Here is an 18,575-nt window from a genome sequence, read left to right on the forward strand (position 1 = left end):
TTGCAGCTAGTTAAGAGAGTTCCCACAACAATACTCTCCATTGTCACTTTTCTACAAGAATGCTGTCTAGGTACTTTTTATTTTAATGTTACAAAAATATAGATTACTTAGTTGTCTCATGTCACATGATGGCAGATATTTATATAGCATTTTGGTGAGCAAATGGTGAACTCCAGAGGTTACTAGAACTGAACTTCTTTAGTAAGAATTAAAGTGAATAGGGGGAGAAAGAGATGAAGAACATAAGACAATTATAAAATAATATGCTGTTTCTCTTTTCTGCTCAGTTCCTATTAAACCTAGATTTAGAAGTTTTATTTTCTAGTTTCTGTAATAGCCACTGCATTTGCTTCATAAAACTTCATAAACTTTCCCCTACTTAACCAGTTTTGAAGTTTGAAATCTTCTTTGATTTCCTATCCTCACTATTCCTATCAGAATAGCTAGATGGGATATAAAAAATAGTATTTATTAGAGAGGAAAAAAGCTCATTTAGAAGCCAATGATAAGAATTCTAATTACTTTTCCTGAAGATGTAATTATACAGAGATAACTTCCAATTACAGAAATAGTGGAGAGATGAGAGGAAAAAAAACATAATTCAATACACCCAACAATTATTTCCTCAATGATTACAGATCCACAGTTCCTTTGAGACTGCAAGAATCTGAACTTGCTTGAATTCCCATTTAACACTCTAAGGAGATAGTTTCAAACTTCTCATCTACTGTATGACTTCCTTCTACAACAGGGCAACATTCAACTCAGTCAACATACTTCTCTTAGCCATACAAATTATGTATTCCAGTCACCATATACTTTGCCACAATGAAAAAAATGTACAAAATTTAATTTGGTCATTGGTGTGCAAGTGATCTCTTAACATCTTACTGTGTTATCAAATATAACACTGGATAGACTAGTACCCCCACCATCAAAATCATGGTTGCAATGAATTGAGACAAGTGTGTCTGTAAAGTTTTACTGTGTTTTCTTTTAATGTTCTATGTCTTATAGAACTCACTCATCATTTCGTGTTTTATTGAGTAGACTAAAATTTACACATCGAAAAGTGTCTTGATGGGCAATTTCAAATTAAATGGCTAAAACATATTTCTATCATTTTGTTACATAAAGTACACTCTAGTTATTGGCAGATGTTTAATTTTCAAATCAATAAGGTGCTTTCTCAGGCTTTTAAGTAAAATGACTAGCTATTAAGCATGTGAAATTCATATTTTTTTAAAAATGGTATGCTTACCCAGGAGGCTTATTTATTGTTTTCCTCCTGACCAAGTCAAGTGCCTTCTTAATTGAAGACATTTAGTTTAATAACCTGTATCTAAGTATGTAGGTTGAGGTTAACAAGAGATTGTAGGTTGAATATTGACCTCAACCTACAGTAGGTGCGAAAGCATTTCATTCATAGGAAACAACACATATTGATGGCCACCATCGTCAGGTAAAACAGCATTAATCTACTATCAAATTCAAGGGATACCAAAATGGTGTCTGTTATTTTTAGAAATCAATCACGGCCCAAATGACAGCATTCATCTTCACATACATTTCTTCTTTTCTCTTCTGAAGGAGATAAGTTTGACTTGGAGATAGAGAATCAGTAGTAGAAAAAGGACTCGGCGATGTTTGTAAATATGACAATGGATAAAACAAACAGAAAAATCCTTTGTGAAGTTGTGACATTTGAAATGACTATACCTGTAGCAAAACTGTTTTCATATAAGGACAGTGGGATATTTAGGCATTTAATGCCCATTAAACGTCCCCAATTAAGCTTTTAACATGACTTCCTGTAACATACAATTAGGATATAAATGTGAATGTGCCTTTCATATTAAGGAACTGACCTATATGAGGTAACTTAGGAAGGGCTTTTGCTCTCATTTCCTTATGAGCAGTTTCAAATGTACTTAGAGACAGAGTAATTTGAAAAACTCCGAAGTATATATCACTCAGCTTCAAAAATTTTTAAATGTTCTGGTCCACTGCTAATGACATCTGTCACCTCAATCCAGTTCTACCCTACCCTGCAGCTCTGCATACATATCACATATGCATAGATGAGCAATTTCTATCTCCCTACTTCAAGCAAACACCAATTATAGTTCTACTCCCTGTGTCACATCTGAGATTTAAAAATCAAATCAAAATGCATTTTAATGTTCACAAAGTATTAGAATTACACAGTACCGAGTCAGTTTTGAATTGTCCCAATATAGCATTTCCCATGAGTCTGTCTAAATATATTTTGTTATTGTTCTAATGAAATAACAGTATTGATTTTATGGCATACTATTTAAGATGCCCAAAATAATCTCAGTGCAACCATTTTCAAACTATAGAAATATAATAATATACTAATTAATATTGTAGTCATAAAGTCTTGACTCTATGATTAAACTAGTAATTCTTCCAGTGGAAAATCAATAAAATAGAAACAAGCACAAATCACTGTGTGTCCTAAAATGTGTGATATGAAAATATATTTCTTGAGATCTTAATGTAGGAAATTTTCTGGTTATAAAGAATATACATTGAACTGAGATTTTTGAACTTCCTATTAACTTAGGCCAAGTTTGCATTTGTCCTTTTGGGAAATGACACTCAGCACTTCTGCACACAAATTTGTTAGGATCAAGTGAAAATATGCTAGGGCTCACTCAGCATACAATGTAAGCAGTCCATAATATTGACTCAATATGTTCTGTCTAAACTTTCCCTTAGCCTGTAGTGCCTCAGCCTCACAATACTCAGTCCCCACACAGGCAAGTGCATGTGCCTCCTCAGAACATGTGGTGTTCTCTCTTTTGGGACAATTATTTTTGTTTTTCCTACTTAAACCCTTAACAAGTTCTTCTTGATCATCATTCTGAAATTATGACCTTGCTCAGTTACAAACAGAAGGGGATTCTTCTGAACTACAACATCTGCCTATCTAATTGTGTGCTCATGTTTAGGTTTTACTTGTTAGCTGTTGTCACAGATAAATTAACTATCCTCTTTACTCTATCATCTGGCACAGGTTAAGGCCAAAGCAACATCATCCTACAAGTTCATCTATACCCAACATTGATTCTTTTTCTTCTGTTTTATGATTCCATTACATACAAGCAATTACTTTTTTCATAGGAAGAGAAAAATATCTAGGTTCTTTTTCTTCTGAGAACCATCTTTGAGTAGATGAAAACCATGGTTGCTCAAAAACCCTCAATCCCAATCACCAGAACATGCAAGTATATGTAAATTTATTAGTTTGCATAACAAGGAGAAGCTGATTTATAAAATGTTACTAGGGTGATCTGGCTGGCTTCAGTGTAATTATATAGATCTCCAAAATACCAAATAAATAAATAAATAAATAAATAAATAAATAAATAAATACCAGGAAGAGAACGAAGGAGATGATGAAGTCAATGAACTTTGGTAGACATTTTCCACAAAGTAGAGAAAACAAGGAAATTAATCTACCCCTACATTCTCCAGAAAGAAGTCATCCTGCTGACACATTAACCTTAGCCCTCTGAGACTCACTTGAGAATTATCATTTCTAAAATGCCTTTAAGTCACTGTAATTATAATAATAATCTCTCATAGCAACAAAGGTATACTAGTTCAGATCCTGTTTATACATTAGACCCTCTTTCTGCAGGTTTCCTATTCATATAGTCTTACAAGGTTTAGGTCAGATGTTCAGATTTTATCACGCTAATTTTATTTGAACAATCAGGGTACTAGAGACAGATGACACACACTACTCATAAACTCAGTTTCTTCGTGTGGCTTCTGTAGCACCACACTCTCTTCTTTTGCTCCAAACCCAGCTCCACTACTGGATATCTTCCCTGCGCACCTCTTCACACCTCCAGTGTCCAGAACTCACTATTCAGAATTATCTAGCAAGTTTGTTTGTTCATGGTTAAATCTGCTGCAGTTAAATCTGGTGCAGTTACATTTCTTGGATTTATAACTCAAAGGTAGCTCTCCCAAGCATCAACACTGTCTGACAGAGAATCATCTGTGGATTCCAGGTTAAATTTCTGGACTTAAACCAACACCCACTCTTTCGTTTTGGGTCTGAATTACCTTACTCAGGATGATATTTTCTAGTTCCATCCATTTGTCTACAAAACTCATAATGTCTTCGTTCTTAATATATGTCTAGTATACCATTGTGTAAATAAACCACATTTTCTGTAACCATTCTCTTTTGTTGTTGTTGTTGTTGTTGTATATCTGGGTTGCTTTCAGCTTCTAGCTATTACAAATAAGGCCTCTATGAACATAGAGGAGCATGTGTCCCCGTGGTATAGTGGGGAATCTTTTTGGTAATGCCCAAAAGTTGTATAGCTGGAGCCACCAACTAGGAGTATATATGAGCTAGTCTGACACATATACTACAGAGGACTGCCTGGTCAGGCTTCCGTGGGAGAAGAGGCACCTAACCCTTGAGAGTATTGAGGCCCCAGGGAATGAGGAGGCCTGGTGGGGAAACAGGGGTCAGGCACATCCTCTTGGAGACAAGGATGAGGAAAATTGGGATGAGGAACTGTGGGAGGGGGAACTGGGAGCAGGGAAAACAGCTGGGCTGTAAACAAATATATATAACTTATTAACTTTATATATTGCTCACTGTCCTCTTCCGACCCAGAATCCTTCACGCCCCTCCCCCTCTCCTTCTTCTCTGACTGGGTGGGGTCCCCCCTGGGTATACTCCCCTATCCTGGCACTTCAAGTCTCTGCCAGGCTAGGTGCTTTCTCTCCTACTGAAACCAGACAAGACAGCCCAGCTATTAGAACATATCCTACCATATACGCAACAGCTTTTGTGATTTACCCAACCCTGTTCTATTTGTTCAGGAACCACATGAAGGTCAAGCTGTACATCTGCTGTATATGAGCGGGAACTCCTAGGACCAGCCTGTGTATGTTCTTTGCTTGGCAAACACCCAATTTTATTGCCACCTCTTTCTCAGAAAATAAATACCATCCTTCCTGTCCCTCTCTGCCATGCTGTCCCTTTCTTTTACTTCCTACATTTGAGCCATCAGAAAGTTTCATTAATGTACAAGAAAGCTCTTTACTTCTATGAGGAGGTCTATGGTTCTTTCAAACATTATTGTTCAAACACTTCATTCTCTTCCCCAACCCTAACCCCAATTCCTACATATTGATACATGCATGCATGTACCAGAGACAGTCTATAGGAGTGAGGGATAAAAGGGTAGGGATATAGGAGTGAGGGATAAAAGGGTAGGGATATAGGAGTGAGGGATAAAAGGGTAGGGAAAGGAGGAGAGAAAGAGAGAGAGAGAGAGAGAGAGAGAGAGAGAGAGGGAAGAAGAAGAAGAAGAAGAAGAAGAAGAAGAAGAAGAAGAAGAAGAAGAAGAAAAGAAAGAAAGAAAGAAGAAAGGAAGAAAGGAAGAAAGGAAGAAAGAACAAAAGAAAGAAAGAAAGAAAGAAAGAGAAAGAAAGAAGAGGAGGAAGGGGAGGAGGGGGAGAAGAAAAAGGGAAGAAGGAAGAAAGGAGGAGGAGGAGTAGAGGTGAAGAAGAAGGAGAAGGAGGAGAAGAAGAAGGAGGAGGAGGAAGAGGAAGAGGAAGAGGAAGAGGAAGAGGAAGAGGAAGAGGAAGAGAGAGAGAGAGAGAGAGAGAGAGAGAGAGAGAGAGAAAGAGAAAGAGAAAGAGAAAGAGAAAGAGAAAGAGAAAGAGAAAGAGAAAGAGAAAGAGAAAGAGAAAGAGAAAGAGAAAAAGAGAAGGAAGGAGGTCCAGAAGAGGTCAAGGGGAAAGGAAGGAATGGGGGAGGGAGAGGGAGAGAGAGGGGAAGAGTGGAGGCAGCAACTTTTTTTTCCAAAATAATATTTTATTAGAATTATATTCAATAATTGTAAAGCATCTGACAAATTTATTTTAGTAATAAACCTTAAAAATATTTTCACTGTAAATTAAACAGTTATTCTTCAGGCATTGATATCAGTTATATATTAATGACATATATAATAGCATAATTTTAACAGATGATTTATATTCAAGGACAAAATAATAATAAGTGATATCTAGTAATATATACAGAATTAACCAGAAGAATTTTAATTGATTATAAAATTATCATTTTAAACTTTGATTCTTTCTAGTGATATATCCTGCATTTCTTACAGGATGCAAACATTATCTGGCCTGATAGTGTCCCCTTTATATTCCAGGTGTGGCTGGTCAGAGTGCTTATCAGAGGGGATGCAGGGTCTGGGGTTTTCACTTAACACTCCAAATACTCACTTGCATGTTTTTATTTTTCTGCTAGTGCTTTTTCAGAGAGCCTTCCTCCCTGTTTGTTTGCTTTGTTCACTGCCTCTCTGCCCCTGCTCTTTGGTCAGAAGGTACATTTTCCAGAAAGGTAGACCCTGCCTTTTTCTCTCTAATTCTCAACCTCACCCTCCTACTGTTTCCCAGATCCCTCACAAAGTCCCTACTTGGTTTACATTGATTTTGACACAGTGCTTTCAACCCCATGAAACAATGATATTTAAATTTATCGCATCTCTCTCCACACAATTCAAACTCAAATAAAAATAATAAAAAAAAAAACCAACAAAATAAAAACAAGCCTAGGTGCCTTTCATTTTTCTCCAACAAGTTCTATTCCTAGAGACCTAAGACAGAAATTTATATACATTGACGTTAGTACATCTTCATTTAGTGTCCATTTGCTGTTCCTATTAGTACCCTGTGTGGCTGACTTTTCTACATGACACCGAATAGTTGATGAAGCAATTATAAGACAGCAATGCTTGAGAGTATGTTTAGTAATTGATAATGCATACCTATCTAACAATAGTTGGTAATATATACCTACATAGGTCAGTGGTGCATTACTAAGAGAAGACAGAAGTTAAAATCAAAGAAATACCAATATTTCAATAACAACAGTTTTTCCTCATTTTTTGGTTATAGGAGTGAGTAAAATATTTAAGTAAGATAAACAAAATTCTAACTATTAACCCCTTATTTTCTCTTGCACCCCTGTAGAAGTCCAAGGGAATAGCTAGGTCCATTTTTTCTTAGGGCTTCCTAATAAGCTACTGATCTTTAATTTAGGTATTGTTGGCTCCTGAAAGATACCTGGGTATCTTTCATGCTCAGCCTGTTACTGCATAAATAATGGATGAGGTTGAATTAGCACCATTTTGTGCGACATACTATTAACCCAATCACAAAAGAACACACATGATATGCGGATATTAGCCCAGAAACTTAGAATATCCAAGATACAATTTGCAAAACACATGAAACTCAAGAAGAAGAAAGACCAAAGTGTGGATACTTCATTCTTTCTTAGAATGGGGTACAAAATACCCATGGAAGGAATTACAGAGACAAAGTTCAGAGCTGAGACAGAGGGAAGGACCATCCAGAGACTGCCCCACCCAGGGACCATCCCATATACAACCACCAAACCCAGACACTATTGCATCTGCCAGAAAGATTTTGCTGAAAGGACCCTGATATAGTTGTCTCTTGTGAGGCTGTGCCAGTGCCTGGCAAATATAGAAGTAGATGCTCATAGTCATCTATTTAATGGAACACAGGGCTCTAATGAAGAAGCTAGAGAAAGTACCCAAGGAGCTAAAGGTGTTTGCAACCCTACAGGAGGAACAACAATATGAACTAACCAGTACCCCCAGAGCTGGGTCTCTTGTTGCATATGTAGCAGAGGATGGCCTAGTCAGCCGTCAATGGGAGGAGAGGCCCTTGGTCTTGAGATAATCATATGCCTCAGTCCAGGGGAATGCCAGGGCCAGGAAGTGGGAATGGGTGGGTTAGAGAGCAGGGTTGGGGAGGTTATAGGGGGCTTTGGGGATAGCATTTAAAATGTAAATGAAGAAAATATTTAATAATAAAAAGAACTCAATGTGGGCTTTAAATTAATTTCTCATTTAATTTAAATGAAACATTCAAAGAATAAAGAGTATGACCTCCTCAGTCCCTCCGTATCGTATGGAGTTGGAAAGATGGCTTTCGTGGTGTTTGGATCCAGTAGCAGGAAATCACAATGCTTATTTGAGACTTTGGCCACTTTCTAAGGCTTAAGTTACCTTTTTTTTTTTAAATCAGCATTAATGCTGACAGATTCCACTGCTAAAATAAATCCAAACAATACAAAACAAAAAACCCAAAACATTATCAGCAGCAGCAGCGTCAACACAACAAACCCCACAACTTGTCACCAAAATCTTCAAACACAAGCTCAGCTATCATCTTCGTTCACTTGCTTCTATGCATCAGTCTGTTGCTAAGCCATTTGCTCCAACTGATATTCCTTAACAGGCAATTAGCTCTCCTGAGAGAAATAACCTAAGGTCCCAATATCCAAAGGCCTTCCTATACCCTACCCTCAACTCAAAAACAACTTGCTATGTTCAGTATACTCACAGTCTTAGCTTATCCAATATTTGTGTTCCCCACACCAGCCCTCTCACTTCAGGCAACAGCCTGCTTTGTAGAGGGAAACAGGAATATTCGTCCAAACCAAAGAGTTGAGCAAACTTCACCTCCCAGAGGCCCAGCTTCACTCTACCTGTGACCAGCTCCTTCCTGGGAAGCCGAGAAAGACAATTTTATTCGAGGTGCTTCAAACACACTTTATTTATAACACCTGGAGATCTTAGTCAATTTTCAATTAGCTCCACCATGGAAGCTGTACCCACCGGGAGCATTTTCTAACTTTACATGCCATGTTGTGATGAAAAGTATATATATAAAAAAAATTTTTTTCCCAGCAGAGGGGAGAGAAACGGAAGGCTAACAAAGAAAGGAAGAAAGTCGAACTGTATGCGCTGAGCCCACGCTCCTGTGGGCCATAGAGAAAGGCACCTCTGAAGCTGCTGTGCTATCCATCCCTACCCTGTGGTTGGCAAGAGGAACTCATGGAGCCCACAGTTTCATTTCCACCTGATGGTACTGAGGATTTTTAGGGAAAAAAAAAGACATAATACGCATTCTTATTTAAAGAATGTTTAAAGGCATGAAGTCTAATCTCTGAATTAACTTCAAAGAAACCAAATCCTGATGCAGATAAGAGCTGCTTAGCTTTAGCAGTCTGATGGGCCTTTGAAGGCCTTTAATTGTATTGCCTGTGCTATGCCTATCTCGGTCCTGTCTGGGAAGCTGAAAATGGGGCAGATCTGGATGCATTTTTTTTTCTTCTTTTTAAACCTGAACGTGATGGTAAGAACTAGAAGGGTGGTTGAGGTGGCATGCGTGGGGATAATAAACTATTGCTTGTGGCTGGTGTAAAGGGTCTTAACTGAGAGAAAAGAGCGACTGGGACAGCTCAGCCTTCCCTGGCTTGCAACCATTCCTCTCATCTCAGCATCTCTCTTTCCTTCTTAAAATAAAAATCTGGCCATACTGTCACTCAGAAAAATAACCCTTGTTGGCTCGATCTTATTAGAGATCAAATCTACCTCCCCTGACCCTGTGATGCCTAAAACAGCAAACAAACAAAAAACTTGATCAATTTCATTTTCTTCTTTTTTTTTAAAAAAATATTTTATGCATTTTTCAGTCCCTATAACTGAGATTATAAAGTCTTCTGCAAGCAAGATTTGAAAGCTTTATATTGTAGTCTGGAGGCCACACACAAGCCGTTGATTAAGCTACTTTGTGTAATAAAGTTATTTCTGTCAAAATATTACCTTCAATACAGCTGGGATTTAAGTTTTTTTTTTCCCCTACCAAGTAACTGAATCAAATGGGAGAAGAATGCTTGTGTTTTTGTCCTTTAATTAAAAACATAATCAGAAACACAACTGCAGACTATCACCTATGAATTAAAATGCTAATTTCTTTCAAAAGAAGCATTTATTTGATGTTCCCCTTTGAAATATAAGAAATATACAACAAAGAGAGGAGGAGAGAGATGCCATAGGAAGTCAAACACACATTTGCAAAGCTAATTGAGCAAATTCAACACCATTTGACATTTTGCTAAGAGGAAAGCGGTCTTGCAGCTGCATAAAAGAACAGTGCAAATAAAGACAGAGAAAACACACAGTCTAAATTGATCTGCTGAACTCCAAAGCTCTATGATAGCCTTGAAGAAAGTGCGAAATTGAACTGTAAGCCACGGACCAAGAGCTTGGTCTTGCTACCCCCCAAAGAACACAGCTGTAGGTGATGCATCCCGCTTGCTTTGCTTTGCTTTTGTTGGAAATGACCTCATTTGAACAATCGCAGTCCTAAGCCCCAAACCTTCCGAAGGGTTAACAAATAAAACCCAGGAATGGTTCAAGTGGGCTTTTCCATGAGAAATGATATAAAGATAAACCAGGATTAATAAGACTAAGACGCAAAATTGAAATTAAGTTTCTAATCTATAACGAGGCACTGCTCTGATCTGCTCCATATTCCTTGTGTACAAATCCAAAACGTTCAGCGATGGTTCACAAGGAAAAAAAAAAAAGTCGTCTTTTGAGTCTTCTAATAATCACCTTGTTGCTCTGCAATTCTCTGCCGCCATCTTTCCAAACAACACATTACCTAAGTGAAAACGCTGTAATTAACATCTGAGTTCACGTTGGCACAGAGTTCTCAGTGCTTTCGGGTTGCCAGAACCACATGGAAAAATAAAATAAAGAACTTCTTACATTCTCTGCTTGAGATGCCAAACAGCTGCCAGGAGAGCGAGCCAATCACATCTCCCCTCGACAGAGATTCCCCAACGGACCTCATCAAATGCCAGCAAATATTGAATCCATAACTGATGGGATCCTGGCTTCAGGTGAATCTGTTAACCTCCAAAGGTACTTGTAAGGGCTTTTCAATTTAACCTGCATGTCCTGCAGCTCCTTTCCTGTACCACTGGAAAAATAATGGCTCTTTCCTTTAAAAATGTGGCCTTGGGCATGGGCAGGTGCCTGGTGTGCTTATAAAGTTACCTGTCTGCTTTGATATTGGCCTCTCCTTTAATTGCAATGGTGTTGTGCGGAGGAAAGGCCACAGCAGGATCCTTCCTTTCGCTAGCCTGATGAGTACTTTGGGGTCTGTCTTAATAGAGTCCTGTAGGAATATTTTCACCACTGTTCAGAGGAATCAGAGATATCTTGTTAAATTAGTTTCACTCTACAGTGAGGATTTGTTCAGGAGGAGAGAGAGCTAGAAGTGTCTGCTGGCGAAGGATGGTTTGTAGATTTGACTTCAGCCCAGGTGGCCTGTGTGCTTTCCTTTGTCATCAGCTCTTCTAAGGGAGATTATCCACCACTTCATGGCAGGGGTGAACTACATGAAGATGCCTTTTCGTGGGTAGCGTGCTCCCTGTGTGGAACTGTAGCATCTCTGCTCCAACATGCCCGTGTCGCGGTATATTAAATTCAGAGATGTAGGTTGACTTAGCTACAGACATACAAGGGAGGCTGCTGCATACAGAAAACGATATGAAACAAGTACAGGGATTAAGGTCCTCCAAAAACTAAAAATAAAAAGTAAATTATCTTAGCAATGGCTGTGAGGCTCTGTGGTTATTTGTCCTACCCTTAGGACCATCACAGTTCTGCCACTGTTGATTAGTATTAAAATAACGATTATAAATATGTAAGATTATAAAACAAGCGACTCATCCATTTTTGAAATCTCTTTGGTTTCTTTTGAATTTTTTTTCCCCTGCCTAGATTGTATTGGGTAGAGTCAAACTAAGGAGTTCTTTAGGGAACCCAGTTCCTTGTTGAATTTCCGGTTTCTTCCACTGCAAATCCCACCGGCCCAGAAGAAGTGATTTCATGATTTATTAGCATTCAAACAAACTCCGTATAGATCCTCTCATTCCCAGTCTCATCCTTAATATTCTACACCTACTCCGAGCTTGCACATGCCTGGGTTTTGAACTGAATACAGATCCATATGTGAGGTTCCAAAGCCCAACAGGTTTAATCGAAAAGTCCGTTTTATTTTTACATGGTTCGCACTGCATTTTGCCCAGCCAAGTTGATAAATTATTAAGCAAATACAACATTAAGAGGGAAATGGTGGGGAATCAAGAGTATACAAAACTTAAAGTTGAAGTCCTTGTGCATTATGAGATGGAATGATTCAGTAAAATTGTCTTGATTCCAGGGGACTGTTTAGGTAGCACATCCTGTATTCCATACTGAGTGCTGACAGTGAGTTAACATCCCCTAAATGAGACATTAAAGGTTCGCTCCCTATTGCCAGACATGGAGCAATGATAACTGGTGGGCTTTTCAATGTTGCTCAGGTAATCAAGCAGAAGGGTCAAGATTGAAGCCACATACTATACTGCATCGCATTTTCTTTCTACTCTAGTTTAATTATATCTTAGTATTTAAATTAAAAAACAAACAATAACAACAGCAACAAAACCTATTTTAGGAAGTATACCCACTAAGGATCTCCATGTGGCAGATGTCTTAATTTTATTCCCCATCTATACTGAAATTTCTTGTTTCCTCAAGTGCTTAGACAATTAGCTTTTCTGCCTTCTCAATTTCAGGACACACAGTGTTTAGAGCAAACATTTATACTAAATAACTTGTATTATTTATGTAAAAGCACAGCTCATTCCTGATCAATGCAGATTATCTCTCTAATAACTATACCTTATGGTTAATTCATTTATGTCTTATAATACAATATTTCTCTAAAGTGTATTTTATATTTCCTCCTGGGCATTATGCTTATTATCTCCAGATTTGGAGGCAGGGTTACTTTTAAATTTAAAGAACAGGTTACATTAAAAATATTTTAAAGGAAAAATTTGAATCAATTATCTTCTCTGTGATTCTTCACTCCTGCATTTATTCTTCCTTGAAGATGGGGCATGTCTACTTAGTGATAGTTTACAAAGAATAATTTCTTTTTTGTTTTGTTTTGTTTGTTTGTTTTTTGAGACAGGGTTTCTCTGTGTAGCCCTGGCTGTCCTGGAACTCACTCTGTAGACCAGGCTGGCCTCAAACTCAGAAAATTGCCTGTCTCTGCCTCCCAAGTGCTGGGATTAAAGGCGTGCACCACCACACCTGGCTCAAATAGTAATTTCTTAAACTGACTTAAGTTTACTAAGGATTTCCTCTTTCTACTATCGGAATCATCTGGCTGATCTACGACATTATAACTTTTTTTGAAATGGTCCAGTAGATACAGAGGTTGACAGGTAAACATTTATGTCATATAAAATGTATAGCTTGTTGACATTATTTAATTCAAAGAGGCAAATCATGTATTTTTTAATTACAAGCACAATATTCTACCCCTTATATATATATAAAAATATATAATATAATATAATATAATATAATATAATATAATATAATATAAGTAATTATATAATTTATACTATAAACATATACATATATATGCATGATGCATATATACATATTCAAATTATAGACTTATGCAATTCATCTCTTCTACAATAACCAAATAATCTGAACTTGTGTGTACTTTATTGGATGTTTATTATCATCAATATCAAATCTGCTTTACAATCATAATTTTGACATGAGTTTAATATTTTAATTACTAATGGTAGTAAGAAAGCTTCCTGGAGATATGATAGAGTTTTGTTATAGAATAAATATAACACTTACTATTCTGCAAATTATTGAAAAACAAATGGGTAGTGGTAATGGACTCTTGCTAGCTTTTGATAATGTATTGTGGTACATACGTTTTAAAAATGGATTATGGTATTTTTTATGTATTGAACTACTATGGAACTATTAAAATTATGTGATAGAAAACTGAAATTATGCGTTTGAATACCATTAATGCAGTGATAGAAATAAGTATAAACGTTTTGTGTTAACTCACATACAAATAAAAAGACAGAAAAGATACAAATTGCCTTTAAAAATCACATTTAGGTTTTAGATATTGAACTGTTGCCAATTTAGCTTGTCTGCACCATGGAACCTGTACAAAAATTTTTAAAAACTTATTATCAATTCTTTGAGAATTCCATACATAGTATTTTGATCATGCTCATAATCTTCCCTGACTGCTCCTCCTACAACTACTCACCTTTCCCTAACCACCCAACTCTATTTTCAATCTGTCTCTTTCTGTCTTTTAAAAAAAATCATCCAGTTTGTGTTGGTCAATTACTTAGGTACAGGGCACCTTGAATAAATATGGCAGAAGTCACACATTAAAGCAAACTGACTCTCTCTCTCCCTCAATGAGCTCTACATTATTTGTGTTTTAAGGGTTTATTATTCAGTTTGCTGTTTCCTTTTCATTTTCCTGGTTCCTTCTACGTTGGAAAAGTTTTCAGTTTCTAAGCTGGTATCATTGTTTATGTCAGCAGAAATTACTACTGGTATAACTAAAATTATTTTCCTTTTAATCACATAAGTAATGACATTGAGCTCATTGTAGAGAATATCTTGTGTGTTGTCTGGATGTATCATCTGTAAATTTAAAAACCTATAACCTATAGGAAAGGACAGACTAGAATTTGGGACATCTGGTAGGCAGACAGAATTCTAGGATAAAGCCAGGTAAAGATGGAATTACTGGGCAAGATGTGAGGAAGACAGACACATGGTACCTGAGCAGAGGTAACCAGTCATGTGGCAGAATGTAGGTTAGTATAAATGGATTATTTATGTTATTACCATAATATATTTGTAAATATATTAATAAATTTTGAGTCTAAATCGATCTTCTGCGATCTTCCTGCCAGTAGGAAAAACCGTGCATTTTTACAGCTCATTGTAAAATTTCTAGGGTCAGTGCAGAGAACAAGAAGAATATACAGTATTAAGATAAAGGTTGCATATCAATGTGGGAGAAAGATGGATCAAGGAAAGGAAACATCCCCAAGGCATTTCCCACTGGAACTAAATCTCAACCTTACATATTTTGATGGCATCTCAATCTATCTGCTCTCAAACCATCTGGAACTCTGCTAAATGATCCTATCCTACACTACAACCTTTATGCATATGATCTTGGATTCAAATATCTGACTTTTGAATGTACTAATCAATTTTGGTATAGCTCAACTCTGCTGAGGAATCACTTGGTAAGGCCAGGTGTTCCAAACATTTTCCAACCTTGTAGATAAGCACAACTAAGAAAATACTTGATATGTTTTTACATTAATGCTTCTTTATATCTTTTAGGCAAGAAAAGCAGACAATGTAAACAATCTATTGATGTTCTTTTGATTAGCATTCTGGAATACCGTGCTACAATATTTTGGTTTATTTATATTCATAGTCACTTTCTAATAAACACTAATAATGGTCATGGGTTTAAAAGGCTTTTTGTTAATATGGTAAGGCTGTGAGTGACTTAGTATCATATCTTTTGAAAATCTCAGCTTTTTAATGTGACCATTACCCATAGAAGAAATCAATGATTTCATCAGCTTAATAGGGCTATTGCTCCTGTGTTCAATTTATTATATGGAGGCATGAGTGTGCCATTGGAGATGGCTTTGAAGATTTCAAACAGATTCAGTTTTAGTTTTTTGATTCAAAATTCAGAAGATGCTCTTGAAGGGCTACAGTAGTTGATAGAAATTATACATCAAAATAGGGTACCGAAAAAAATAAAATAAAAAAATAGAGGGATAGGAAGGAAACCTAGCCTGGCAATGGAAATCAAGGGCATTAGAAAGTAAAGTCCTTACGCCAAGTCTTCTATTCAGCTTTGTAAACGCTCTCACTATTGTAAAATTTCAGATTTCAGTGCTGTCACCCTGATTGACGCACAGTAATGACAAACTTGAAATGATCTCCCTGATTGCTGACGAGTGAGAACTGGCTATAGCAGTCCCAGTTTCCTTTGAGTTTTCTCTGCGGAGATGAGGAGGATTAGAACACACACCTAGGTTTGTTTGTTGTCTCAGTTATTGGGAATCTAGGTAGGACAGACTCTCTCCATCCATAGAGAGGGGAACAGAGATCTTTTTTAGCCCATGAAGGGCTGGGATAGCCAATCTTGCTTAAAGGATTATCATGAAAACCATGTGACTTCCAATAGCTGCCATAATCATTGGATTAGTCTTTAAGCCTTAACCAGTCATAATGCTGATAAGTTGATCTTCAGGCTTTTAAGTTCTAGACCTAGTAAAAAGATAGATCTGGTAATAGAGAGAGAATTTTCTGTTTGTTTGTTGTTTACAAAATCAACAAAAGCTGACCCAAGTATCCCACAGACAACAGGCCTCCTTTCTCCTTCCCCATTTCTCTTTGTTTATTCAAATGCTTAGATATATGTGGTGCACATGTGGGTATAGACACATGCAGAAGTCAGCAGTCAAGCTCTGGGGGGTGTCACTATCAGATGCTATTCACCTGGGTGTCCTTTGTTTGCATTTCCTTAGACTGTGTCTTTCTTTGGCTTGGATCCAGCTGAGTAGATTGGGCTCATTATGCAGCAAGACTTATCTCTCTTCCTCCCCATCACTGAGATCACAGGAGTATATTATTTCATTTGTATCAGCATATTTATGTTGTTTCTGGGGATCAAACTTGTCCTCATACTTGTGCAGCAAGCTTTTCAACTTAGCTATATACAAACTGAATTTGTTAAGATTCTAAGTTTTCTTGTAGTTCAGTTAGATGGTCTCACTTAGAAACAAAGAAATAGCAGATAATTACTTCTAAAAAGGCAACTTTTAACACACACTCATATGAGTGTGCACACACACAATTAATAGACATACACATATTTTAAATAAGGGGACTGGCTAGAACTATTTTTTGATATTGTTCCAACTGCAACATGTCAGAGCATACATGCATATTCAAGCAAAATCACAAACAAATAAATATAAAAAATATATACTGGGCATCTGTTATATAACTTTAGGAAGGATTTAAACTAATTTTATAGAGGATGTGATAGCTAAAGTGTTTCTTCCACTCCTGATAATACGCAATCCCTCTGTACCTTCATCAGAGATTGGGGCCTTGAAAAAGGCACAGAGATTGGGTCATGGTGGGACCACAACTTTCTCATGCTCAACTAAAACCCACTTTAGGGACTTGTATTAATGTTTTATATATCATGTAAAAAGAATGCCCTACATATTTAAATGGTGGTTTCACATAGAAAAAAATGTGACTGGAGGCTGTTTAAAGTCATACTTTCTATCTCTTAGTAAATTTATATTTTTTATATTTCCTGAAATAAAAAAAGGGAAGAAAAAGACCAGTGAGGATGGAAAACATCTTATATTATTGGCCTTCTAATAAGGCAGTCTCAGGATCCCATAAAAACTTTGACTTCTTCAAGACAGTTGAAACTAAATTTTGATTTTTTTCATGTTAAAGCCTCAAGTAAACAATAGGAATACATATCTATATTGATGGTTTATAATGATAATAAAAAGTATATTGATAAAAATAAAGCTGATAAAATGTGACAGAAAATAATGACCCCTCCCTAACTGGGTTTAGAACTGTGGTGTGTTCTCCTTGGAATTTTAAGTCAAAGCACAAGTATACACACATTCACCCAGACAAATACACAGTCATTGCACAGCCATCCCCCCAAACAAATTATTTAGCTGAGTTTTATAATATGCTATTTCTTTATTGAGTCAGAGATCACTTTTGGTGGCAGGCAGTCTTTGAGGTTGTGTTCTTCCTACTTCAGACTCCTGGATGCAGAAATTGGAAGAACATGCCACTCTCACTAAACCATTTATCATAGAAAAGTTATTGTATACATTATAGTAGTCACCAAACATACTATATCCCCAAAATGCTTTTAATGCTTTCTCCTCATTTCCCTTCAGTGACTGGGGGATTCACTACTTCTTAGTTTCTACTGTATAGGAGAGTAGACTAGTGTGTTTGAGTGACAAAAGGAACTTGTGGTCATTCGGTTGTAATGGGTAGAGAGGGCAGCAGAAAATGTTGAACAAGAAAATTGCCTTGGGCAGGTCATGGACAGACTTTGGAGACATGTTAGGGATTGTATAAGTATCTGGGGGGAAATGAGGTTTTAAAAAGAAGAGTGACTCTGTCTGGCTTGGAAGTGTAATTCACTGAGATGTATTAACAGCTTGCATTAAGTTTGTGTTTAAAATGAGCAAAATAACTATATATATTTGAGCACAAATCTTCAGGACATGCTTTCTAGAATTAATAAATGAGTAGATTAATTTTGTATTCACTCATCTTTAACAGAGGCATGAAGTTTGTCTCAAGCTCCTTTCCAGAGACTCTGTCATATTTCCAAATGACACACAACATTTTCATGACACTTGGATCTGTAGAAACTCTGAAGAGATTACATATTTGCTTGTGTATATTAACTGCTGTTAATGCCTAGAACTGGAAATGAATGAGGTAGAAGAGGAATGCCTGAGGAAGTCGACTCCTTTGCGGAGAGGCTCTCCTACTGAAGGGTAGAGGGCTGGCATGGTGGCTTAGCAGCTGGTTCAAACATTTAAAGTCCCTGGATGTTTAGGCTCTGATCTCAGCAGGGCTTACTCAACCATTCATCCTTCCAAGGTAGAGAAATTGAAAGTTTCACAATTTAGAAAGTATGTGTCTTTCAGATAATGCCTTTTTAAAAAAAGCAATTTC

General features: G+C 36.9%; 1 long non-coding RNA gene across 1 annotated transcript in view; it reads right to left on the reverse strand.

Moving 5' to 3' along the window:
• Gm12130 (predicted gene 12130) overlaps positions 1–8,636 on the reverse strand; it is a 28,498-nt gene extending 19,862 nt beyond the window's left edge. Inside the window, exon 1 of the long non-coding RNA NR_040295.1 lies at positions 8,446–8,636. This is a non-coding gene — a long non-coding RNA (predicted gene 12130). The remainder of the gene's footprint in view (positions 1–8,445) is intronic.
• Between the last annotated feature and the right edge of the window lie 9,939 nt (positions 8,637–18,575).

This window comes from Mus musculus, chromosome 11 (assembly GCF_000001635.26).
Source record: "Mus musculus strain C57BL/6J chromosome 11, GRCm38.p6 C57BL/6J".
Lineage (NCBI taxonomy): Eukaryota > Metazoa > Chordata > Mammalia > Rodentia > Muridae > Mus > Mus musculus.